Source organism: Erythrolamprus reginae, chromosome 1 (genome assembly GCF_031021105.1).
Source record: "Erythrolamprus reginae isolate rEryReg1 chromosome 1, rEryReg1.hap1, whole genome shotgun sequence".
NCBI classification, from domain to species: domain Eukaryota; kingdom Metazoa; phylum Chordata; class Lepidosauria; order Squamata; family Dipsadidae; genus Erythrolamprus; species Erythrolamprus reginae.
Window position 1 is genome coordinate 403,943,863 of NC_091950.1, and position 26,318 is coordinate 403,970,180.

The following is a 26,318-nucleotide window of genomic DNA, read 5'->3' on the forward strand; positions in this document are numbered from 1 at the left end:
ATCACAATTACGCGACCAAAGGATGTTGCAATTCCAATTGCAAACATGCATGTAAGTACAGGTTGCAAGTCGTTCTTACAAGGCTGTGATAGCTTTGCACTGTGGTTAAATGGATGGTTGTAAGTCAAGGACCACTTGCGGTCTTTCTTCAATTGTGTGCCTTCCAGATACAATGGTACCTTTACTTACGAACTTAATTCGTTCCATGACCAGGTTCTTAAGTAGAAATGTTTGTTAGAAGAAGCAATTTTTTCCCATAGGAATCAATGTAAAAGCAAATAATGTGTGTGATTGGGGAAACCACAGGGAGGGTAGAGGTCCTGTTTCCTCCAAGGAGATTCCTAGAGAGGCCCCACAGAGGTTTCTCCCTGCCTTTTCCGCACCTATTTCCTCCAAGGAGATTCCTAGAGAGGCCCCACAGAGGCTTCTCCCCGCCTTTTCTGGACCTGTTTCCTCCCAGGCGATTCCTAGAGAGACCCCACAGAGGTTTCTCCCTGCCTTTTCCGGACCTGTTTCCTCCCAGGTGATTCCTAGAGAGGCCCCACAGAGGCTTCTCCCCGCCTTTTGCGGACCTGTTTCCTCCCAGGAAATTCCTAGAGAGGCCCCACGGAGGCTTCTCCCTGCCTTTTCCAGTTACAGTTTCAGAGGCTCAGGTTTGTAAGTGGAAAATGGTTCTTGAGAAGCGGCAAAAAAGTCTTGAGCACCCGGTTCTTATCTAGAAAAGTTCGTAAGTAGAGGCGTTCTTAGGAAGAGGTACCACTGTACGTTGGAGGAATCATAGAAACATAGAAACTTAGAAGTCTGATGGTAGAAAAAGACCTCCTGGTCCATCTAGTCTGCCCTTATACTATTTTCTGTATTTTATCTTAGGATGGATATATGTTTATCCCAGGCATGTTTAAATTCAGTTACTGTGGATTTATCTGCCACGTATGCTGGAAGTTTGTTCCAAGGATCTACTACTCTTTCAGTAAAATAATATTTTCTCATGTTGCTTTTGATCTTTCCCCCAAGGATTGTATTGTAGCTGAGAATGCCTCCAGATGCAGTCGCAGCTATATATCAGACCTGTGATGTGGCAAATGAATATTTTGAAGAGGCACTGAATATTGACTGGCTGGTAGACAATGTTCTAGTTGGCAAAGAGGATGAGGCAGATTAACTGAAATCTTGAACAGAACACTCCATGCCGAACACAGAGGGCTCAGCTGATACAGACTCTGAACTCTGAAATGTGATTGTTTTTTTTAATATAGAAACCGACAAGGAAATGCAGTCAAGAACTGAGAAATAAGAGTAAAATATGGGCTTGTTTGGAGGAAGTTCTAGTCAAAACATTTCAGGTTAAGAAAACATATAGGGCTCTCCTTTTCCTGCAGGGGCTGAGTAAGGACTAAGTCTGCTGATTGTCCCCAAGTCTGCTTTGAGTAAATAAACAGAAAACTCAAGAAGGAAGAAAGGAAATGCTATCCTCAGAGAGATGGCATTAACTACCGGTAGTTACTTGAATGTGAAACAATAGTCCTCCATTCTACTTTTTGTTACATGCCTTGCTCCAGGCTTAGAAGGAAAACGTAACTCACTTACCATATTTGCAGATTCTACTTGGAATATTCTAAATGTAGACACTGTTCATGAATCATATGGGGCTGAGAAGTGGGGTACGATACACTTGTTTTAATATATGTACCCCTGGTAATGGGAGAAGGGCCAAGACAGCCCACAAGCAATGTGTATAGTGGAGCAGCAGATCTAAAAGAATTAGTCTGCTTTTATTTTATTTTATTTTATTATTTATTTTGTTTATTTATTCATCTATCTGTCTGTCTGTCTGTCTGTCTGTCTGTCTCTCTCTCTCTCTATCTATCTATCTATCTATCTATCTATCTATCTATCTATCTATCTATTTTTATTATTTATTTATGGTTTATCTTATTTTATTTTATTCACGAAGCGTTCCATATTTTTAGGGGGTGTGCATAAGTGCACCAGCGTGCCTTCCATCCCCCGTCCTAATGTTTCTTTTTTACTAGTACTGTATCATATATATAAATACAGTGATACCTCGTCTTACAAACGCCTCGTCATACAAACTTTTCGAGATACAAACCCGGGGTTTAAGATTTTTTTGCCTCTTCTTACAAACTATTTTCACCTTCCAAACCCACCGCCGCTGCTGGGATGCCCCACCTCCGGACTTCCGTTGCCAGCGAAGCACCCGTTTTTGCACTGCTGGAATTTCCCTGAGGCTCCCCTCCATGGGAAACCCCACCTCCAGACTTCCATGTTTTTGTGATGCTGCAGGGGAATCCCAACAGGGGAATCCCAGCAGCGCAAAAACGGGTGCTTCGCTGGCAATGGAAGTCCGAAGGTGGTGCTTCCCAGTGAGGGGAGCCTCAGGGAAATCCCAGCATTGCAAAAACACAGAGGTCCGGAGATGGGGTTTTGAGGACTTTGGTGTTTTTGTGATGCTGCGATTTCACCCATGCTCCCTTCGCTGGGAAACCCCACCTCCAGACTTCCGTTGCCAGCGAAACGCCCGTTTTTGCGATGCTGGGATTCCCCTGCTGGGATTTTCCTGCAGCATCACAAAAACACAGAAGTCCAGAGGTGGGGTTTCCTATGGAGGGGAGCCTCAGGGCAATCCCAGCAGTGCAAAAACGGGTGCTTCGGCTGGCAAAAGGGGTGAATTTTGGGCTTGCACGCATTAATCGCTTTTCCATTGATTCCTATGGGAAACATTGTTTTGTCTTACAAACTTTTCACCTTAAAAACCTCGTCCTGGAACCAATTAAGTTTGTAAGACAAGGTATCACTGTATTGTTATATCTTTGTATACCACCAATACATACTTGACAAAACAAACAAATAAACCAATAAATAGAGTCCTCATTTCCTTCAGGCTCTCAATGGGGTTCTTCTTCTGTTGGTTCTTCTCATATAGGTTGTGTTGTGGTTAGTGACTATACTAAAGCCATCCACTGAGTTTCCATGGGTGAAGGCAGACATGACAATGATCTTGCTGGACTTAGTCCAACACCCCATAAACTATTCAAGACTGTCACATACCTTGGTCCGTCTTTGCACTATGGCTTCTTCCTTACCCCGAAACTTTGAAAGAAAAAGGCAACCCTGGCCAAGTTACCCTGGAAAGACTGTGTTGAAATCTGGGGTGAAACTATAAATTGTAAATATATGACTGTGAGATTTGGAGATGAGAGATTTATGGGAAGGGCGCAGTTGCTGTACTTGACTCAAAACCCGAAATTCATCATTGTTGGATAAACATTCAACAAAGAATGTCAGCATTAATTGTTCATTTCCATCTTCTGATCAGTTCTTATTCAGTGTTCTACTTTAAATTTACTGTATTGTTGTTATAATGTTCTGATTTTGGAAGCCTTCAGAAATTGTAGATGGTGCAGAGGGGAAACATCTAGGACTGATTTCTGAAGTTTTTTTAAAAAAGAAAAAGAAAAGAAAAGGACTACTGTTTTCAATATACAGTGGAACCTCTAGTTACGAACTTAATTAATTGCGTGACCATGTTCTTAAGTAGAAAGATTTGCAAGAAGAAGCAATTTCTCCCATAGGAATCAATGTAAAAGCAAATAATGCGTGCGATTGGGAAAACCACAGAGAGGGTGGAGGCTCTGTTTCCTCCCAGGAGATTCCTAGAGAGGCCCCACGGAGGCTTCTCCCTGCCTTTTCTGGTCTTGTTTTCTCCCAGGAGATTCCTAGAGAGGCCCCATGGAGGCTTCTCCCTGCCTTTTCCAGCCCTGTTTCTTCCCAGGAGATTCCTAGAGAGTGCCCACGGAGGCTTCTCCCTGCCTTTTTCAGCCCTGTTTCCTCCCAGGAGATTCCTAGAGAGGCCCCATGGAGGCTTCTACCTACCTTTTCCGGTTACAGTTTTGGAGGCTCGGTTTTGTAAGTGGAAAATGGTTCTTGAGAAGAGGCAAAGAAATCTTGAACACCCGTTTCTTATTTAGAAAATTTTGTAAGTAGAGGCGTTCTTAGGTGGAAGTACCACTGTATTTCCAAGAATTACCTCTAAAGGTAAATGACTACTGAATTGGATCTGAGATAATTATTATGACAAGATCCTCTTTAGCATCAATCTTTGGCATCCTTGAACAATTCCAGGGTCCATCGTTCCTTGGCAAAACCCACTGCTGATGCCTATCTTGCCCTATCTATTTTCCTGTCCTTCTGACCATCCCTAGCTGCCACCCCTTTCATTTTCCCCCAACTACACTAGGATATTAGGTGAGTTTAAGTATCCACTCTGCTGTGCTCCCTATTGGAAAAATGAAACATCTTGGGAAACAGAAGTCCATCATTGTTGTCCTACTGATCTGACATGTTTGCCCTGATGAATAAAACGGAGAAATATTAAGTTTGTTTGTCTGTCTGTCTGTCTGTCTGTCTGTCTGTCTATCTATCTATCATCTATCTATCTATCTATCTATCTATCTATCTATCTATCTATCTATCTATCTATCTATCTATTTATTTATTTTGTCCAATACACAATGAGGGTTTTAGTGGGTATATATCTATATACACATAGTAAAATACATGATGGAGGTTATATAGGAGATACACATAGTAAAATATATCTAAGAAATAATAGAAAAGAAGATATAGTAATAGAACATATCAATGAAAGAATAGAAGAAGAGATATAGGAATAGAAGAAAGGAACAGGAGATATAGGAGAGCAATAGAACGGGGGACGGAAGGCACTCTAGTGCACTTGTACTCGCCCCTTACTGACCTCTTAGGAATCTGGATAGGTCAACCATAGATAATCTAAGGGTAAAGTGTTGGGGGTTTGGGGATAACACTATGGAGTCCGGTAATGAGTTCCACGCTTCGACAACTCGGTTACTGAAGTCATATTTTTTAGTCAAGTTTGGAGCGGTTAATATTAAGTTTAAATCTGTTGTGTGCTCTTGTGTTGTTGTGGTTGAAGGTGAAGTAGTCGCGAACAGGCAGGACGTTGCAGCATATGATCTTGTGGGCAATACTTAGATCTTGTTTAAGGTATCTTAGTTCTAAACTTTCTAGGCCCAGGATTGAAAGTCTAGTCTCGTAGGGTATTCTATTTCGAGTGGAGGAGTGAAGGGCTCTTCTGGTGAAGTATCTTTGGACATTTTCAAGGGTGTTAATGTCTGAGATGCGATATGGGTTCCAAACAGATGAGCTGTATTCGAGGATGGGTCTGGCAAAAATTTTGTAAGCTCTGGTAAGTAGTGTGAGATTGCCAGTCTATGCTGTCAGGAGCCATGGAGTAGCCAACTGTGCTGCCACCACATGCATGGCACCAGACACCTACCACAAGCCAAATGATGCCCAGAAGGCTGGAAAAGTCCACAACAACAACAGCCACAATATTTCTGCTCATCCACATGAAACACTGCTGCGGCTACACTATCTGTCTGAAGAAATGCAAAATTTACACACGCACTCCTGACAATTCAAATAATGTATATCTAAAGCTTCACAGTCATATCATTATTGTAGGCTGAGAAAAAAAATGTAGTGCATTACTTTCTGGGCGACCCTCGAACAATGCCCTTTTTTTTTTTGCCAAGATTGTTAAGCAAATCACTGACGTTGTTAAGTGAATCATGCAATCCATTAAGAGATGGCGGCTTCCCCCATTGACTTTGCTTGTTAGCTGGGAAGGCTGCCGAAGGTGAGGGAGGCTGCAACCATCATAAATGCCTGCCGATTGCCTTGTATGGAGATTGTATTTGGGCATACGGCCACAAATCAATAACTATGTTTTGATTGCATAGCTCTTCTCTACTTTTAAGTTTTCCAGTTCCATCAAGAATATCCTTGCATTTCATCATTTTGTTCCTGTCAAATGCGTTTGGATATATCATTACTTCCACTGTTGAAAGCCAATTTGGGATTTTAATGTAACGTTTGCTTTTTATATCCAACCAAGTTGTAATAAATGCCTCCCTAACCAAATGCCTCTGGAAATATTTAGGAATTTTTTCTTTGTTCCATAAGAAAGAGTGCCAACCAGTTAGTAGATCTTGACCTTCTCATGCCAAAAGTCACTTATTATTTAGGTTGACCCAGTCTCTTATCCACACTAATGCTGCTGCTGTTTGATAAAGCCAATCCAGGAGTCCAAAGCCATCTCTACTTTTATTGTCTTGTAAGTCTATTTTTTTTATTCTTGGTTTTTTTATTTGGCCAAATGAATTTTGTTCTTATTTTATCTAAATTTGTAAAGAGCTTTCTGTCTAATTTAAGGGGAACTACTTGAAACAAATATAGCAAATTTAGGAAGAATGTTCCTTTTAATGCTAGATATATGACCTAGCAAAGATACTTGTAAATCTTCCCATCTTTTAACATCAGATTCTATTTGTATTATCGATTTTTTATTATCATTCTCTTTTATTGTTGAACATTTATTTGTTAAATTAATGTCTATTTAATTTTCTTTACTGCTTGAAGGCCCAAATCTCCTCCCAAATTCCTCTCTTGTTGGGATGTCATATTTTTAGTTAATAACTTAGTTTTATGTTTATTTTGAGATTTGCCACTGAACCCTAATTTTCTAATTCATTCATCAAGAGTGGGGCCTGTTTCATGTGGATCCTCTAGGAAGAATACTAGGTCGTCCGCAAATGCTTGTAATTTATCATCTTTCTTTTTAAATGTAGTTCCTTTGATATCTGAATTCTCCTTAATTTTGTTTAATCATATTTCTAATGTTAAAATCAAAATTAGAGACGCAACAGATTCAAACTTAATACGAACCGCTCCAAACTTGACTGTAAAAAATATGATTTCAACAATCGAGTTATTGAAGCGTGGAACTCATTACCGGACTCAATTGTGTCAACCCCTAACCCCCAACATTTCTCCCTTAGGCTCTCCACGATTGACCTCTCCAGGTTCCTAAGAGGCCAGTAAGGGGTGTACATAAGTGCACTGGTGTGCCTTTTGTCCCCTGCCCAATTGTCTTTCCTTTCTTTCACCTATCATATATATTCTCTTCCTTTCATATATCCTCTCCTCTAAGTTCACTTTTACCTTATATATATTAACACATGTCTATTTTCTTCCTATGTATTTGTGTATTGGACAAATGAATAAATAAATAAAAATAAATAAATAAATAAATAAAATATATCATAAGTGCAGGAACTGGTCATAAATCACTTTTTTCCTAAGTACACAAAAATGCTGGTAAATCAGTGTACATTTGTAGCATGCACGTAACAAAATTAAAAGCAGGCACAGCCAACAGAAGTTCAAGCACTCAGTAGCCCAGTTCTCATCAGTTATTCAATTAATTTTAATTACTGACCAAACGGTCAAGTAACCTACTGCCTCTCCTAAGAAATAATCGTTCCATATCGGTTTTACGCTCACAGGTCTGCATGAAGACTAAAGAAAATAAAGCATACGGAAGGAACAGGATGACAGTTTTTTATGATCTGTGTTTTATGGGAAGCCCATAAAAAATAGGAAATCCCATAAAAAAGAAAAGTGTTTCTCATATTTCATCTAAAAATACGTATGAATTTCATATGAATCCTTTTCTTGTTAAACACTTGTGTAATCCATGAATCTGACTAATAAAACAGCATGGGACAATTGCTTAGAAATACATTTATTTAATCCTTTTGGAATTCTGCTGACATCCATAAAATATCTACATTATGAGGGCCCTTTAATGCAACATTAGACCTTCATTATGTCATTCTCCAACTTGCTGAAGAAGTGGTAAAAGAATTGGGTTTCATCAACTAAACCTAACCAATAAGGAAAAGCTATGTTAGGCTCCAAGTAATGCACCTATTTCAAATCGAACTCGGAAGCATTGCTTCTCCTGAAAGAACCAATTTATTTAGATACACCATCTTGGCACTACTGGTGAAAAGCCAGTACTAAAGTTCCCAGGCTTTTCACTCCAGTATAAGTTTCAGTTTCTCAAGTTCCTTACTGAAGGAACTGCCAGACAAGATCTCAGAACCATTAAACGATATTTTTCAAAGACCCTGGAGGACCGAGGAACTGCCAGAGGACTGGAAAAGAGCTGTTGTAGTGCGCATCTTCAGAAAAGGAAAAAAATATATCCAGAAAACTACCAACCTATCAGCCTGACCTCAATACCAGGGAATATACTGGAAAAGATAATCAAGCAATGAATCGACAAACACCTAGAAGCAAACAAAATAACAACCCAAAGCCAACATAGGTTTGTCAAAAACAGATCATGCCAGACTAATTTTATTGCATTCTTTGACAAAGTGACAAAATTAGTGGACCAGAGGAATGCTGTTGATTTAATTTATTTGGACCTCAGTAAGGCATTTGACAAAGTAGACCATAATCTACTACTAGATAAAGTAGAAAAATGTGGAATGGACAGCAACACTACCAAATGGTTCAAAGCAGGCTAACTAACCACATTCAATATGTAGTGCTCAATCTACCTGGAGGGAAGTATGCAGTGGAGTACCCAAAGGCTCTGTTTTAGGCCCAATACTCTTCAACATCTTCATCAATGACTTGGACGAGGGGATAGATGGGGAACGCATCAAATTTGCAGATGATACCAAAGTGGCAGGAATAGCCAACTCTCCAGAAGATAGGCTCAAGGTACAGAAGGATCTTGACAGACTTGAACATTGAGCGCTATTGAACAAAATGAAATTCAATGGTGAAAAAAGTAAGGTTTTACATTTAGGCAATAAAAACAAAATGTACAGGTACGGTATATGTGGTATCTTGACCACTAAGACTCCAAGATCCCTCTCACAGTTATTACACAGTTATTACACAGTAATAACTGTGAGAGGGATCTTGGAGTCTTAGTGGTCAACCATTTAAATATGAGCCAGCGGTGTGCAACAGCTGCCAAAAAACCCAACACAGTTCTAGGCTGCATTAACAGAGGGATAGAATCAAGATCATATGAAGTGGTCTACGGAGTCTGCGGAGAGGGGCGGCATACAAATCTAATAAATAATAATAATAATAATAAATAATAAAGTGTTAATACCACTATAAAATGCCTTGGTAAGGCCACACTTGGAATACTGCATTCAGTTTTGGCCACCATGAGGTAAAAAGGATGTTGAGACTCTAGAAATAGTGCAGAGAAGAGCAACAAAGATGATTAGGGGACTGAAGACTAAACATATGAAAAATGGTTGCAGGAATTGGGTATGTCTAGTTTAATGAAAAGAAGGACTAGGGGTGACATGATAGCAGTGTTCCAATATCTCAAGGGTTGCCACAAAGAAGAAGTCAACCTATTCTCCAAAGCACCTGAGGGCAGAACAAGAAGCAATGGGCAGGAACTAAACAAACAGAGTAGCAACTTTAAAATAGGGAGAAATTTCCTGGCAATTACAACAATTAATTAGTGGAAGAGTTTGTTCCCAGAAATTGTGAATGCTCTAACACTGGAAGTTTTTAAGAAGAAGTTGGATAACCATCTGTCTGAAGAAGTGTAGGGTCTCCTGCCTGAGCAAGAATTAGAAGACCTCCGTCCCCTTCCAACTCTATTGTTTTGTTATTGTTGTTGTTGCTGCTGTTGTGGTGGTGGTTATGGTTATGGTTATAAAACAACTGTCACATTGTCCAATCAAGATGGGAGCTGGTTGCTCAGCGACCTATCTCCTCCTCCTCAGGAATTCAGTTTTGGTTGAAGACTCCATTCCCCCCTCAGCTCCAAAACTGTGTCAAGCTGAATGCATGTCAGAATGCCCAAGGATACAAACAATCCCACACCCCAATTGAATTCAGGCTTCACAGGCTGATTGGAGGGAGGAGCCAACCATGTCCACCTTAGAGTTACAAATATCAGAAAAAGAGAAATTGGAGCATAGTTATGGATGGAGACCAGATTTCAAGAGAGTCCATTGCAGTGGTCCCCAAACTACGGCCCGTGGGCCACATACGGCCCCCTGAGGCCATTTATCCGGCCCGCGGGTGAGTGACAGCACACCAGATTTTACACCTCCTTCTAGCGCCACTAACAGACGGACTGTTAGTCCATGCTAGGGGGGCCGGAACCACGGCAGTCGGGAGATTGCTGTCGGGGCAGCAGGGGCCCGCTGACCTCAAGCTCTGCCAGCCAGCAAAGCCACCCGCCCAGGGAAGCAGTGCGCTTTTTAAATGCGCTGCTTCCCTGGGCAGCCAGCTTTGCTCACCACCGCCAGGCTTGACATCAGAGGGCCCCTGCTGCCCCGACAGCAATCCCTTGACCGCCATGCTCACCTTGTGCTGCGGGGGCGGGGTGTACTGTATGATTTTATGAGTTTGCATTATGAATTTTAAAAATACTTGGAAATGTAGAAGATTGATGAAAGTTAATAATAGTAAATGCTAAGTGTCTGAAAATTAATTGAGCTTGGAAATATTGAATGAAATTATAGAAAAGTATAATTTATGGAAATATGTGCAGTGTGCATAGGGATTTTTTCATAGGTTTTTTTTATAGTCCGGCCCTCCAACAGTCGGAGGGACAGTGAACTGGCCCCCTGTGTAAAAAGTTTGGGGACCCCTGGTCCATTGCAACAACTTTAGAGAAGTAGTAGATGGGTCCATGGAGATAAATCTTTGGTTCGAAGAGAGCACAGGAGAATTGGGAATTTTTAAAAATAAAATACTGGAGCTACAATTGCACCACGTTTTAATGAAGTGGTACTTAGGAAACTAATGTGGATGCAATATTGGGAAGCTTTGGACTGAGCTAACAGTTAAAAAGGAAGTGTACAGGAAATAGAAAACTGGTATACTCTTCAAGAAGATGTGTCAAACAAGTAGCAAAGGTTTGCAGAAAGAAAGATTAAAATGCAGAAGGAACGTAGGCCTGCAAGGGATGCTAAAAGCAACTAAAAAGCCTTTTTTTTTTTTGGCTTTGTCAGGAGGAAAAGGAGGAAAAAGGAAAGGGCGGGCCCACTGCTAGGAGAAGATCCTAAATTAATAAGAGGTGATGAGCAGAGGACATGTTTACTTTAGCTTTCTCCCCAAAGGGGAACTGTGTTCAAATGGACCAAAAGCAGAACAATTAACAAAAAGTAGGAGTAGCAATCCAAGGTAAGTAAAGAGTCGGTTAGAAACACCTGGCTACCATGAACAAAGTTATCTCTCCAGGTCATCACCAATTGCATCTAAGAGTCTTAAATGAATTTGTAGATGTCATCGCCAGGGCCATTTTGGTCATCTTGGAAGATTAACAAAATGAAGGTTGGGTATAGTTCTAGGGCCGGGATGGCTAACCTATGGCACATGAGCCATATGCTTTCTACATGGGGCTACCTTTGAAGAATGTTTGGAAACTTCAGATCGTGCAGAATGCAGCTGCGAGAGCAATTATGGGCTCCCCTAGGTATGCCCATGTTACTCCAACACTCCGCAGTCTGCACTGGTTGCCAATCAGTTTCCGGTCACAATTCAAAGTGTTGGTTATGACCTATAAAGCCCTACATGGCATCGGACCAAAATATCTCTGGGACCGCCTTCTGCCGCACGAATCCCAGCGACAGGTTAGGTCCCACAGAGTGGACCTTCTCCGGGTCCCGTCGACTAAACAATGTCATCTGGCGGGACCCAGGGGAAGAGCCTTCTCTGTGGTGGCTCTGACCCTCTGGAACCAGCTCCCCCCAGAGATTAGGATTGCCCACACCCTCCTTGCCTTTCGGAAACTCCTTTAAACCCACCTCTGCCATCAGGCATGGGGGGATTGAAACATCTCCCCCTTGCCCATGTAGTTTCTGTGTATGATTCGATTGTGTGCTTGTTTTTTATATATTGGGTCTTCTTTTGGATTTTTTAACCTAAAACTGTAATTTAGATTGCTAAATATTAGATTTGTTACTATGTATTGTTTTTTACCATTGTTGTGAGCCGCCCCGAGTCTACGGAGAGGGGCGGCATATAAATCCAATAAATCTAATCTAATCTAATCTGCTGGCACACAAGCCATTGTTCTAGCTCAGCTTCAGCGCACACATATTGTACGTGCCTGCCAACTCATTATTTGCTCATGCGAAGGCTCTGGGAGGTCGATTTCGACCTCCCATGGACCTCCAGGGTAGCAGGGGGGAGCGTTTTTGACTCCCAGAAAGCCTCTGGAGCCCGAGGAGGGTGAAAAACATTCCTACTGGGCCTACTGGAATTTGGGAAAAGGGGAAGTGTGGGGATTGTGCACACATGAGCGGGGGGGGCAGCGAGTGGGAGCTTTGAACTAAGGGTGTCATCACTTGCAAACAGGCGATAGCATGCGTGCAAACTATTTCACCATCACTCTTCTAGGGGATTGAAGGAGTGCAGATATTATTCCTGTCTTTAAAAAAAGATTCCAGTAAGCATCTTAGAACAATGGATGTTCCTGAGATACAGAAGGATGATAATAATAATAATAATAATAATAATAATAATAATAATATTTTTAAAAGGCAAAAGATTTATACAATCTGAAGAGAAACCAGAGTACTATGCTCCAGCACGCCTAGCTAAAATACATTCGAATATAAGTAACAAATGCTGGAAGTGCAAAAAAGATATAGGAACATATTATCATATCTGGTGGCTATGTCCGGAAGCAAGGAAATTTTGGATTAAAATTCAGATGTGGCTGGAAGAAATACTGGAATACAAATTAGAAACGAAACCGGAAATGTATTTACTGTATTAGGAATAATCAGAGGCCAACACAGTAAAGAAAATTATTATTTAATCACACATACTCACATCGGCAAGATTGGCATTTGCACAAATCTGGAAGCAAGAAAAGACTCCAAATGAAGAGATGGTGATTAAGAAAATGTTAGACTGCGCCAAATTAAGCAAATTAACATATGAAATACAAAATCAACAAAATAAAAACTACTATGGAGTGTGGGGAAAATTGTACAATTGGAAAGAAAAAAAACAGAATTGTAAAGTATTAACTATTATGTATATAGGAAAATGTAATTGTTTAATGTTGTTTGTATGTTGGTTTGTAAGTAAAATAATAATAAAAATAAATAAATAGTAGTAGTAGTAGTAGTAGTAGTAGTAGTAGTAGTAGTAGTAGTGGTAGTATTTATTAGATTTGTATGCCGCCCCTCTCCGAGGACTTGGAGCGGCTCACAACAGGACAATACACAATATACAAATCCAATAGTTTAAAAAAGGCAGTTTAAAACCCTTATAAAAATAATCATACAACTCAAACAGACCATACATAAATTATAGTAGCTAGGGGGTATATTAAAGGGATATAGAAGGATTCTGACAATCTGGAACAAGGGGCAGAAACCAGCAAGATTAATTCCAACAGAGGCAAATGCAAAAGATCTTTATTTCAGAAGGGGAAAACAAATCAAAGGTAGAGGTTTATGGTGGATAGGAACATACTAGGCAGCATTTAATATGGAAGAGATCTTCATGTCCTTAGAGATGATCAGATCAACATGAATGCATAGTACGATGCAACTAAATTAAAAAGCAAACTCCAAGTAGATTACATCCAAAAACAACAAATAATAAAACAGAAAAAAAAATGTACATATCCAGAAAAAAAAATACTTCCTCTTCCAACACAACAAAATGATCATTAGGTGCTTAATAACCACCTTCACTCCAAGCTTGGGGATAATGTCAGTTTCTTCAAAGAGTTTTGGAACCACTGAAGAGTATTGGGAAATGCTCTTCAAGGGGACAGACCTCATGACAGAAAAGACACTCTTACTGGAAGGGGTGTGATTGATCTTAATATAGCTAGGAATTTTAAAATAGTTATGTAATTTTTAATTTAATTGGATTGATTTTTGTTGTAACTTGCTGTTGTAAGCTGCCCCAAGTCTTCGGAGAGGAGCGGCATAGAACTCCAATTAATAAATAATAATAAATAAATAAACCTTCCTTGATTCTTGATAAATGATATTGTTGAAGGTCAGGAGGGAGCCTGGAATGTAGCCTTTGTGCCCAATTTTATTGGGCAGGCAGAAATTATTGGAGGTAGGCAATTTTTCATATCCATGTTCCCTCGATTTTCGAGGGTTCGAACTTCACGGAAAGTCTATACCACGGTTTTTCAAAAATATTAATTAAGAAATAGTTCGTGGTTTTTTCCCCTATACCACAGTTTTTCCCGCTCGATGATGTCATATGTCATCGCCGAACTTTTGCCCACCTTTAATAAATATTTTTTTAAATCAACTTTAATAAATAAACATGTAATAAACAGTAATAATCTAAATGGCTGCTAAGTGAATGAGAAATTGCAATTTAGGGGTTTAAAGTGTTAAGGGTAGGCTTATGGTACTGTTCATAGCCAAAAATAGTGTACAGTATTTACTTCCGCAACTCTACTTCGCGGAAATTTGACTTTACCTTTCACTCTAAGCCAAAGTCAAAGAAAACTCAATTTATTTGAAAATTGTCAGAATAAAGTGACTATTTCCACAGTGGAGAGGTGTAGGAAGTATGTGTCCCAGGAATAACCCTGAAACGTTGTCATTTTATCTTATTTTTTAAACACCTTTATGAGTAATAAAATGCCCAGTTTGCTTTATTGATATTGAACAGTTCAGTTTAATGAAGCAAAAAGAATTGCAAATTCAGAAGGATTTTTCCAAAACTGATGGTAAAGTTTGTGTGTGTGTGTGTGTGTGTGTGTGTGTGTGTGTGTATGTTTAAGTTAACAGTAAATATTCAGCAAAGGAAATTTTGAACCATAGTAGAGATTTTATGGGAAATATCCGAGTATGCGGCTGCACTGACAAAGATAAATGGGAATTATTTGAGTTGAAGGTACATATGTCAATCTAGTCTGCAACCTACAATAGGTTTTATATAAATCTATTGTAGGGTTATGCTTGCAGTGATGGGCTCCTATGAGTATGGTTAGGTACACAGAACCGGTAGCAAAATTTTGGTCAGGGACACAGAACCAGTAAAAAAAAAAATGAATTTTTTTCCCTTCTGGGCTCTGGGTATGTTTTTCCTATTACAGTAAATGAAGAATTATATAGAAGAGCTCTGTGTGTATGTGTGTGTGTACATACACATACAGTTTATATAGTAGATAATCTATATTTGTGTGTGCCTGTGTATAATATGTATGTACACATATGGCATATATACATAGAATTAAAGAATATATTTTGGATGTTCAATAATAGTAAATAAATAGGGAAATTGTATCTCCTTGAGGCACCCTATCCCTAACCCAAACCCTTGACATGAGTGACATCAAGTTGGCCACCTTTAAGCCAGTCACATGACCTTTAAGCCACCCTGGTCACATGATCGTCAAGCCACTCCCACCTGGTCACATAGCTGGCAAGCCACACCCACAAAATAAGCCACGCCCACACTGTAGAGGTAAAAAAAATTGCAGCCCTTCACTGTATACTTGGAATAGTATCCAATTTTGACTTTCGTTTTTTCCTTCCATGTCCAATTTGTGGAGAATGCCTGAAGTTTTCTTGACAAAGTTTTTCAGAAGTAGTTTCCATTGCCTAATTCCTAAGGCTGAGAGAAAGTGACTGGCCCAAGGTCACCCATCTGGCTTTGTGTCTAAGGTGGGACTAGAATTCACGGTCTTCCATGTTTCCAATCTGATGCTATAACCACAGCACCAGACTGGCTCTACAGTTCTGTCTACTATTGTACCAAATAACATTGCAGGAGTGGAACAAATTATTATTATTTTAAATATACTTTATTAATTTATTAAGAATGGGAAAGGGGGATGGGAGTACAAAAAGAGAAATAGGAGGGGGATGGGGTAAACAATATTTTTATACAGTAGCTTATATATATTGTTGTATATTCATTTCAAACATTTGTCTATAGATAATTATTTTGTATTCAATATTCGTATTTACATAATCTTATATCTATAAAATATAGTAGTTTAGGAGTAACGTAGAAAAGAAAGGTAGTTTAGGAGTGAGATAGGAAAGAGAAGAAAGAGAAAAAGAAAAAAAGGAAAAAAAGGAAGAAAAAAAGAAGAAGGGGGGGTAGTACCTGCAGACTAGCAGGAATATGTATTGTGACGACTTAGTTTGATTATGTTTGTTAGTTTTATGAGTAAGAGATATTTGTGAGTTATGATAGAAACATAGAAACATAGAAGTCTGATGGCAGAAAAAGACCTCATGGTCCATCTAGTCTGCCCTTATACTATTTCTTGTATTTTATCTTACAATGGATATATGTTTATCCCAGGCATGTTTAAATTCAGTTACTGTAGATTTACCAACCACGTCTGCTGGAAGTTTGTTCCAAGGATCTACTACTCTTTCAGTAAAATAATATTTTCTCATGTTGCTTTTGATCTTCCCCCCAACTAACTTCAGATTGTGTCCCCTTGTTCTTGTGTTCACTTTCCTATTAAAAACACTTCCCTCCTGAACCTTATTTAACCCTTTAACATATTTAAATGTTTCGATCATGTCCCCCCTTTTCCTTCTGTCCTCCAGACTATACAGATTGAGTTCATGAAGTCTTTCCTGATACGTTTTATGCTTAAGACCTTCCACCATTCTTGTAGCCTGTCTTTGGACCCGTTCAATTTTGTCAATATCTTTTTGTAGTTGAGGTCTCCAGAACTGAACACAGTATTCCAAATGTGGTCTCACCAGCACTCTATATAGCGGGATCACAATCTCCCTCTTCCTGCTTGTTATACCTCTAGCTATGCCAATGCAATTCTGTGTTAGCAAAAACTTCAGAAGAGAAGGATTTAGGGGTAGTGATTTCTCAAAATGGGTGAGCAGTGTGGTCGGGCAGTAGGAAAAGCAAGTAGGATGCTTGGCTGCATAGCTAGATATTGGTAAGCTGTTAGTAGTTATCGAGTGGATTGAACTCAGACAGGGATTGTATAGATTTTGGTCAGAATTTCTATTGTGTATATCTTTCTTTTAATTTATGTTGAGAAATTTTGATTGGTTTTTGTTTTATTGTTTTTAAAGTTAGTGGAACAAATTATGAATGATGCTTCCTAAGCATTTGGGAGAACTAAGTTAGGATGACGCAAAGACGAAGAAGCATCAGAGATTTGTGCGTGTGTATGAAATTATGAATGGGGATAGTTTCATGTTATCTCACGATGTGAGAATTTGGGGACCTTCACTAACAACAAAGTAGGAAAGATACACAACCAGAAAAAGGCAGTACAGTGATCCCTCGAGTTTCGCGATCTCGATCTTCGCGAAACGCTATATCGCGATTTAAAAAAAAATATTAATTTTTTAAAAAACCACTTCCGCGTTTGGCTTCGGGAGTCAGCTGGGAAGCGGCGCGGCTGTTTTAAAAGGTCGCAGCCGGCCTGGGGGGCTTCCCAGCACCCCCCCGAACCCGGGTGGCCGGGCGAGCAGCGAGCGAACGGCGGGCGAGCGGGTGCTGGGGGGGCGGGGGCAGCCGACATTCAAAGCAATCTGTCAGCTTCCGCACTTTCGTCGCTCCCCACCTCCACCATCTGCGCATGCGCAGCCATTGAAAAAAGGGCGCGCATGCGCAGGTGGTGTTTTTACTTCCGCAACCCTACATCGCGAAAAATCGATTATTGCGAGGGGTCTTGGAACGGAACCCTCGCGATAATCGAGGGATCACTGTACTTCTTCATACAATGTATACTCATACTATGAAAACTGTCCTAATCAGATGTGTGACAATGGCCCCCTAACTGAGATAATTTTTTTTTTAAATGATTGTGCAAATTATGGAAGTTTGAGGCTTTAAAGCTTCTAACCTAGCATCTCAACCACTACATCAAACTAGCGCTACCGATACACAAGAATTTCACTGTAATTGCTTAAAATCAATAGTAGTCCCAAAAGTGAAGCAGAACAGAAACAGTATTGGTGCTTTTGAACTTGTGGTGTTGGAAAAGGCTCCCGAGAAAACCACGGACAGACAAGAAAACAAAGAAATAGTTTCATTGAACAAATCAAGCCAGAGGCACAACTGACCAGGCTCAAATTATCTATACAGTGATACCTCGTCTTATGAACTTTTCGAGATACGAACCCAGGGTTCAAGGTTTTTTTGCCTCTTCTTCCAAACTATTTTCACCTTCGAACCTGCTGCCGCCACTGGGATGTCCCACTCCCAGACTTCCGTTGCCAGGTGAAGGCTCCCCTCATTGGGAAACCCCACCTCTGGACCTTCCGTTGCCAGCGAAGCGCCCGTTTTTGCCCTGCTGGGATTCCCCTGAGGCTCCCCTCCATGGGAAACCCCACCTCTGGACTTCCGGGGTTTTGCGATGCTGCAGGGGAATCCCAGCATGGGAATCCCAGCATCGCGAAAAGGGGTGCTTTGCTGGCAACGGAAGTCGGGAGGTGGGGTTTCCCAGTGAGGGGATCCTCAGCAAAATCGCAGCATTGCAAAAACATGGAAGTCTGGAGGTGGGGTTTTGAGGACTTCCGTGTTTTTGCGATGCTGCAATTTTGCTGAGGCTCCCCTTCCTGGAAACCCCACCTCTGGACTTCCGTTGCCAGCAAAGCACCCGTTTTTGCGCTGCTGGGATTCCCCTGCTGGTATTCCCCTGAGGGTCCCCTCCATGGGAAACCCCACCTCCAGACTTCCATGTTTTGGCGATGCTGCAGGGGAATCCCAGCAGCGCAAAAATGGGTGCTTCGGCTGGCAAAATGGGTGAATTTTGGGCTTGCACGCATTAATTGCTTTTCCATTGATTCCTATGGGAAACATTGTTTCGTCTTACGAACTTTTCACCGTACGAATCTCGTCCTGGAACCAATTAAGTTCGTAAGACAAGGTATCACTGTACTTTGGAGATATGTCACATGAAATCCTAACTCTGTAGAAAGGTCTGTTAACACTGAGAAAAATGAGGAGGAAAAGAGAAGAGAACAACCAAAGGCAAGTATACACACTCAGTTACAGTGGAGATAGGTGCAGAGTCAGTACTAACTTGATGGCATATAATCAATCAACTAACCAACCAGTCAGTGTGAGATGTTTTATCTCCCTAGTAGTTATGTTAAGGATGAGTGGGGCGTTTCCATCTCAGATTGTTTTTTTGTGAGTTGGGTGGCTGACACATACTGACTGATAAACAAATAAATGTTTCTCCATTTTAAGATCTTGGTGACTACACCAATAAAGACAAGATTTGGTTCCCATTGCTGGACCTTCTCTCTGGGAACGTCTCTCTATTTTCTGTCTCACATTCCAGTAAGTTCCCTGAGGATTAACTCCAATGCAAATAAGTTTGCACTTGGGTTAACCCAATAAAACAGTTCTAGGCTGCATTAACAGGATAGAACCATGGTCTTTCAAGACTGAAGGATGCCAATGCAAAACAATCAAGATCACGTGAAGTGTTAACACCACTTTATAAGGCCTTGGTAAGGCCACACTTGCAATATTGCATTCAGTTTTGGTCGCCATGATGCAAAAAGGATGTTGAGACTCTAGAAAGAGTGCAGAGATGGTCAGGGGACTGGAGGCTAAAACATATGAAGAACGGTTATAGGAACTGGGCATGGTTAGTTTAACGAAAAGAAGGACCAGGGGAGATATGATAGCAGTGTTCCAATATCTCAGGGGTTGCTACAAAGAAGAAGGAGTCAACCTATTCTCCAAACCACCTGAGGGTAGAACAAGAAGCAACGGGTGGCAACTAAACAAGGAGAGAAGTAACTTAGAACTCAGGAGACATTTCCTGACAGTTAGAGCAATTAATCAGTGGAACAACATGCCTCCAAGAATTTGAATGCTCCAATATTGGAAGTTTTTAAGATGTGTATAACCATCTGTCTGAAATAGTGTAGGGTTTCCTGTCTAAGGAGGGGGTTGAACTAGAAGACCTCCAAGGCGCCTTCTAAGTCTGTTGTTGTTGTTGTCGTTGTTGTTGTTGTTGTTGTTATTATTATTATTATTATTATTATTATTATTACATACTGACTGATAAACAAACGTTTCTCCATTTTAAGATCTTAGCGACTACAACAATAAAGACAAGATTTGAATGGACCCCATTCTTAGAAAACTTCTCTCTATTTTCTGTCTCACATTCCGTTAAATTCCCAAAGAATTGAATCCAGTGCAAATCCAAAAAATCAGAAGATTAAATCTCTGTCCCCAATGAGCAATTTGGATTGGATCCTATAACATTATCCCAGGACACATATATTTGTTTTCACTCTTCCTGTTCCTACTTCGATATCCAAAAACACTGGGGAATCATTGGCAATCTTCTGATCACACAGGATTCTCTTGGCATATAATTTGGAAAACCACTGGAATAATCAAAAAGTAACCAAACCTACACTTATATCTGCAGGATCCTGGTTCCCCAGATAGGTACTTCAAATGCACAAATTATAGGAGTTGGTGGTTTTGAAATCTACTCAAAAATGGCAGTATTTTTTTTGTATTTTTGTTTGCATTTTCTGAAATATAACAGCAATAGTTTTAACTAGGATTGTTGTTGTTTTTACCAGTACAGTGTTCCCTCGATTTTTGCAGGTTCGAACTTTGCGGAAAGTCTATACCACGGTGTTTCAAAAATATTAATTAAAAAATACTTTGCATTTTTTTCTCCTATACCACGGTTTTTCCCGCCAGATGACATCATAGGTCATCGCCAAACTTTCGTCCGCCTTTAATAAATTTTTTTTAAATAAACTTTAATAAATATACATGGTGAGTAATAATCTAAATGGTTGCTAAGGGAATGGTAAATTGTAATTTAGGGGTTTAAAGTGTTAAGGAAAGGTTTGTGATACTGTTCATAGCCCAAAACAGTGTATTTATTTCCGCATCTCTACTTCGCGGAAATTCAACTTTCGTGGGCAATCTCAGAACGCATCCCCTGCGAAAATTGAGGGAACACTGTACTTGCAGAGCAGCACTAAACACTATTCAAAGTTGTCTTCAATATGAATCAGGAAAGTTTGAAGGGCCATCTTCATCCCCAAAGAATGCATCTGTGCTCTGAAATCAGCTTCAGGGCCTTTTTACACACATCCTTGCTTTCTGAGATGACAACATATGTGGAATTCAAGAAATACCATCTGAGCATCACAGTGCTCCAGAGAGAAGATTTCTAGAAACGTACCCAGCGCAGTTTAACCTCATACGGCCTCAAGCTGGAGAAAAGTATCTGAAATTCCTCATATAACATTCAATGGGAGACTTCAGAAGACTCCACCTTAAAATCTGAATTTAGATTTAAGCCACTTCCACAGCCAAATGCATCATTCATTCATTCATTCATTCATTCATTCATTCATTCATTCATTCATTTAGTCCAATACATAATACACATTGAAGAGAATAGATATGTAGTAATATAACTAAAGAAACAAATAGAAGAAAAGATATAAAAGTATAGGTGAACAAATTTGAAAGGAAGTAAAGATAAATGAGATAAGGAGAGACAATTGGACAGGGGACGGAAGGCACACTGGTACACTTATGCACGCCCCTTACTGACCTCTAAGGAACCTGGAGAGGTCAATCGTGGATTGTCTAAGGGAGAAATGTTGGGGGTTAGGGGTTGACACTACTGAGTCAGGTAATGAGTTCCATGCTTCGACAACTCGGTTGCTGAAGTCATATTTTTTACAGTCAAGTTTGGAGCTGTTAATATTAGCTTTGAATCTGTTGCGTGCTCTTGTGTTGTTGCGATTGAAGCTGAAGTAGTCATTGACAGGTAGAACGTTGCAGTATATGATCTTGTGGGCAATACTTAGATCGTGTTTTAGGTGTCATAGTTCTAAGCTTTCAAGACCAAGGATTGATAGTCTGCTTTCGTAGTGGAGGAGTGAAGGGCTCTTCTGGTGAAGTATCTTTGGACATTTTCTAGGGTGTTGATGTCCAAGATGTGGTATGGGTTCCAGACAGATAAGCTGTATTCGAGGATGGGTCTGGCAAAAGTTTTGTAGGCTCTGGTGAGTAGTGTGAGATTGCCAGAGAAGAAGCTGCGTAGGATCAGGTTAACAACCCTTGAAGCCTTTTTGGCGATATTGTTGCAATGGGCTTTGGCACTTAGATCATTTGATATTAGTATTCCAAGGTCTTTTACTGAGTGGGGGTTGGCTGTGAGATTTTGTTTATTCAGTTTATATATGAGGTTCGGATTCTTTTTGCCAATGTGGAGGGTAGAACATTTGCTGGTTGATATTCGAAGTTGCTGGCAATTTTCATGATACAATAGACACTCTATCTTTAATGCAATGTATGTTGCGCCCACCCCCCATATGCACTTATTTTATAGAGGAATTTTTTGCCTTTAATGTCTGTAACGCCCTACCGTTGTTGGTTAATAGATATATGTACCAGGAAATTCAGTTATGCTTCTGCAGCCCACAGGGTGGTCTGTTTACCTTTGGAAGGAATTTTTGCCACCCTGGTGGCTGGGTTGCTTAATCATTTTTCTGTATGAAGCCATTGTGAAATGAAGCAGACGTGGTATTAGCTTTCCATCCCCTATAGTTTGTGTACGAATACTTTAAAGCTGCCCTTCATTGACTCTCTTTGTTTAATAACATTCTGCATTTGTCTCCGCCATTCCGAAAGAGAAGGATTTTGAAAATGAGCTTGTTGGCATGTTCTCCATAAAACGTGGGCTGTCAAGGCTCCGAAAGGCAGATAATGATGCCACAGAGGATTTTCAATGATTCCACTTGCATTTTACTGTCTTTTTCCGTCTCCTGCCGCAAACCTCCCAGAGACCAATAATATCCCACAGGGTTGGCTCCCATCGACCAAGCAGGTTGGTGGGCCCACGGGGGAGGGCCTTCTCTGTGGCTGCCCCAGCCCTTTGGAACCAACTACCCCGCAACATCCATACTTTATTTATTTATTTATTTCCCTTACTGACCTCTAAGGAACCTGGAGAGGTCAATCGTGGATAGTCTAAGGGAAAAATGTTGGGGGTTAGGGGTTGACACTACTGAGTCAGGTAATGAGTTCCACGCTTCGACAACTCGATTGTTGAAATCATATTTTTTACGGTCAAGTTTGGAGCATAGTTCCCTCTAAGCTGAGCAGTGAGCAATCGCTCACTTAAAAATCATCATCAACTCAGAGTTTTCCAAACCTGCCCAGAAGCCGAGAGGGAAAGAGTGAGAGGGAAGGAGAGAGAGAGGAAGAGAGGAAGAGAGAGAAACAGATAGAAAAAAAAGAGGAAGGAAAAGAGAAAGAAAATCAAATGTAGTTTGAAACTAGCTCAACTATTTAAGTGGCATTTTGATATTGATAGAGTTGCCCTATTATGAGCTCACTGTTATAGACACACAGTACAGTATTTTATTTTGAAATTCTCTGAGGCAAAACAGTGTGGGTTTTTTATTTGTTTGTTTGTTTATTATTTCTGTGCTGCCCAGTCCCGAAGGGACTGCTGCTCAGACACTATACTTTTCCGCCCACCCCCCAAAAAAATTAGAGGGAACACTGGTTTGGAGCGGTTAATATTAAGTTTGAATCTGTTGCGTGCTCTTGTGTTGTTGCGATTGAAGCTGAAGTAGTCATTGACAGGTAGAATGTTGCAGCATATGATCTTGTGGGCAATACTTAGATCGTGTTTTAGGCGTCATAGTTCTAAGCTTTCTAGATCTAGGATTGATAGTCTGCTTTCGTAGGGTATTCTGTTTCGAATGGAGGAGTGAAGGGCTCTTCTGGTGAAGTATCTTTGGACATTTTCAAGGGTGTTGATGTCCGAGATGTGGTATGGGTTCCAGACAGATGAACTGTATTCAAGGATAGGTCTGGCAAAAGTTTTGTGTGTTCTGGTGAGTAGTGTGAGATTGCCAGAGCAGAAGCTGCAGAATACTGCCCTCGCCCTACTGGCCTTCCGAAAGGCCTTGAAGACCTGACTTTGCCGGCAGGCCTGGGGGCCGTGAGAGTTAACATCTAGTCACGGGCAAATTGTGATTTGTTTGGTATGCATACAGGGTGCGTTCCAAAAGTAATGCAATTTTTTTTAAAAAAGTAATTTATTGAACAGATTTGCACAAACACTTAAAATTCTTCAAAGTACTGTCCTTGGGCCTCTACACATTTTTCCCAGCGACTCTGCCATGACCGGTACGCGCTCTGGAAGGCATCTTTGGGGACCTCTTGCAAGGTCTTAGTCACGGCTGATTGGATCTCTTCTATCGACAAAAAACACGCCTCGTCACAGCGTGCTACGAGTCCGTAAGTTCCTGGCCAAACACCAGGTGCCAACGCTGCCCCACCTGCCCTATAGTCCTGACGTTGCCCCAGCAGACTTCTTTTTGTTCCCAGCCCTGAAAGGAACCTGTTTTTCATCCATAGAAGAGATCCAATCAGCCATGACGAAGACCTTGCAAGAGGTCCCCGAAGACGCCTTCCAAGGGCGCATACCAGTCACAGCAGAGTCAGTGCAAAAAATGTGTATAGGCCCAAGGACAGTACTTTGAAGAATTTTAAGTGTTTGTGCAAATCTGTTCAATAAATTACTTTTTAAAAAATTGCATTACGTTTGGAACACACCCTGTATGTGTATGATTGTATAGTGTAGATTAAGGGTTTTATCAATTAGTTTAATGGTTTTTTACTGTTTTTACTATTTATAATTGACTTTCACTGTACCATTCTTTTATTATTGTAAGCCACCCTGAGTCCCACGGGATTGGGTGGCATATAAGTCAAATAAATTAAATTAAATTAAATTTACAATTAATTTCCCCTTGCTAGCATCCAAGGATAGCCTTTTGAAACAATTCATACACACACACACATACACCAAACCATTAGACCAAAACCAAGATTTAAACTTGGCAATTCTTTGTTTTTGGAAACCATTTGCCTAGTAACAAATTTGTTTTGGGCTTGTTGGTTCCAATGAAGGAATTACCTAAGTACGTTTTACATTTTGATTGGGACTAATACATAATCCTCGACTTACAACATTTCATTTAGTGACCATTTGAAAAAAACACTGAAAAAATGACTTGACATTTTTCACACTTGAAACTGTTGTATCATCCCTGTGTTCACATGATCAGAAGTCAGACACTTGGCAATTGACTCATATTTTCATGTGATCCCCTTTTGTGACCTTCTGACAAGTAAATAAGTAACAACAATGTAGTAACAATAACAACAAGTAACAAGTAAAGTGAATTTTATTTCATTTTATTTTATTGGATTTGTATGCCACCCCTCTCCGTAGACTCGGGGCGGCTAACAACAGTAGTAAACAGCATGTGACAATCCAATATAAACAGTTAAAAACCCTTATTGTAAAACCAAGCATACATACAGACATACTATCCATAAAATTGTAAAGGCCTAGGGGGAAAGAGTATCTCAATTCCCCCATGCCTGGAGGCAGAGGTGGGTTTTAAGAAGTTTACGAAAAGCAAGGAGGGTGGGAGCAATTCTAATCTCTGGGGAGAGTTGGTTCCAGAGGGTCGGGGCCACCACAGAGAAGGCTCTTCCCCTGGGTCCTGCCAAGCGACATTGTTTAGTTGACAGGACCAGAAGAAGACCCACTCTGTGGGACCTAAATGGTTGCTGGGATTCGTGCATCAGAAGGCGGTCCCTGAGATAGTCTGGTCCGGTGCCATGAAGGGCTTTATAGGTCATAACCAACACTTTGAATTGTGACCGGAAACTGATCAGCAACCAATGCAGACTGTGGAGTGTTGGTGTAACATGGGCATATTTGCAAAAGCCCATGATTGCTCTCGCAGCTGCATTCTGCACGATCTGAAGTTTCCGAACACTTTTCAAAGGTAGCCCCATGTAGAGAGCGTTACAGTAGTCGAGCCTCGAGGTGATGAGGGCATGAGTGACTGTGAGCAGTGACTCCCGGTCCAAATAGGGCCGCAACTGGTGCACCAGGCGAACCTGGGCAAACGCCCCCGTCGCCACAGCTAAAAGATGTTTCTCTAATGTGAGCTGTTGGATCGAGGAGGACACCCAAGTTGCGGACCCTCTCTGAGGGGGTCAATAATTCCCCCACCCCAGGGTGATGGACGGACAGATGGAATTGTCTTTGGGAGGCAAAACCCACAGCCACTCCGTCTTATCAGGGTTGAGTTTGAGTCTGTTGACACCCATCCAGGCCCCAACAGCCTCCAGACACTGGCACATCACTTCCACTGCTTTGTTTACTGGACATGGGGTGGAGATGTAAAGCTGGGTATCATCAACGTATGGGGAAGCCATATTCGCTTAACAGTCATGTTGCTAACTTAACAATTAAAGTGACTCATTTAACTACTGTGGCAAGAAAGACCATAAAACAGAGCAAAAGTCACGTCAAAAATGATTCACTTAGCAACAGACATTTTTGGGGTCAGTTGTGGTCATAAGTTGAGGACTACCTG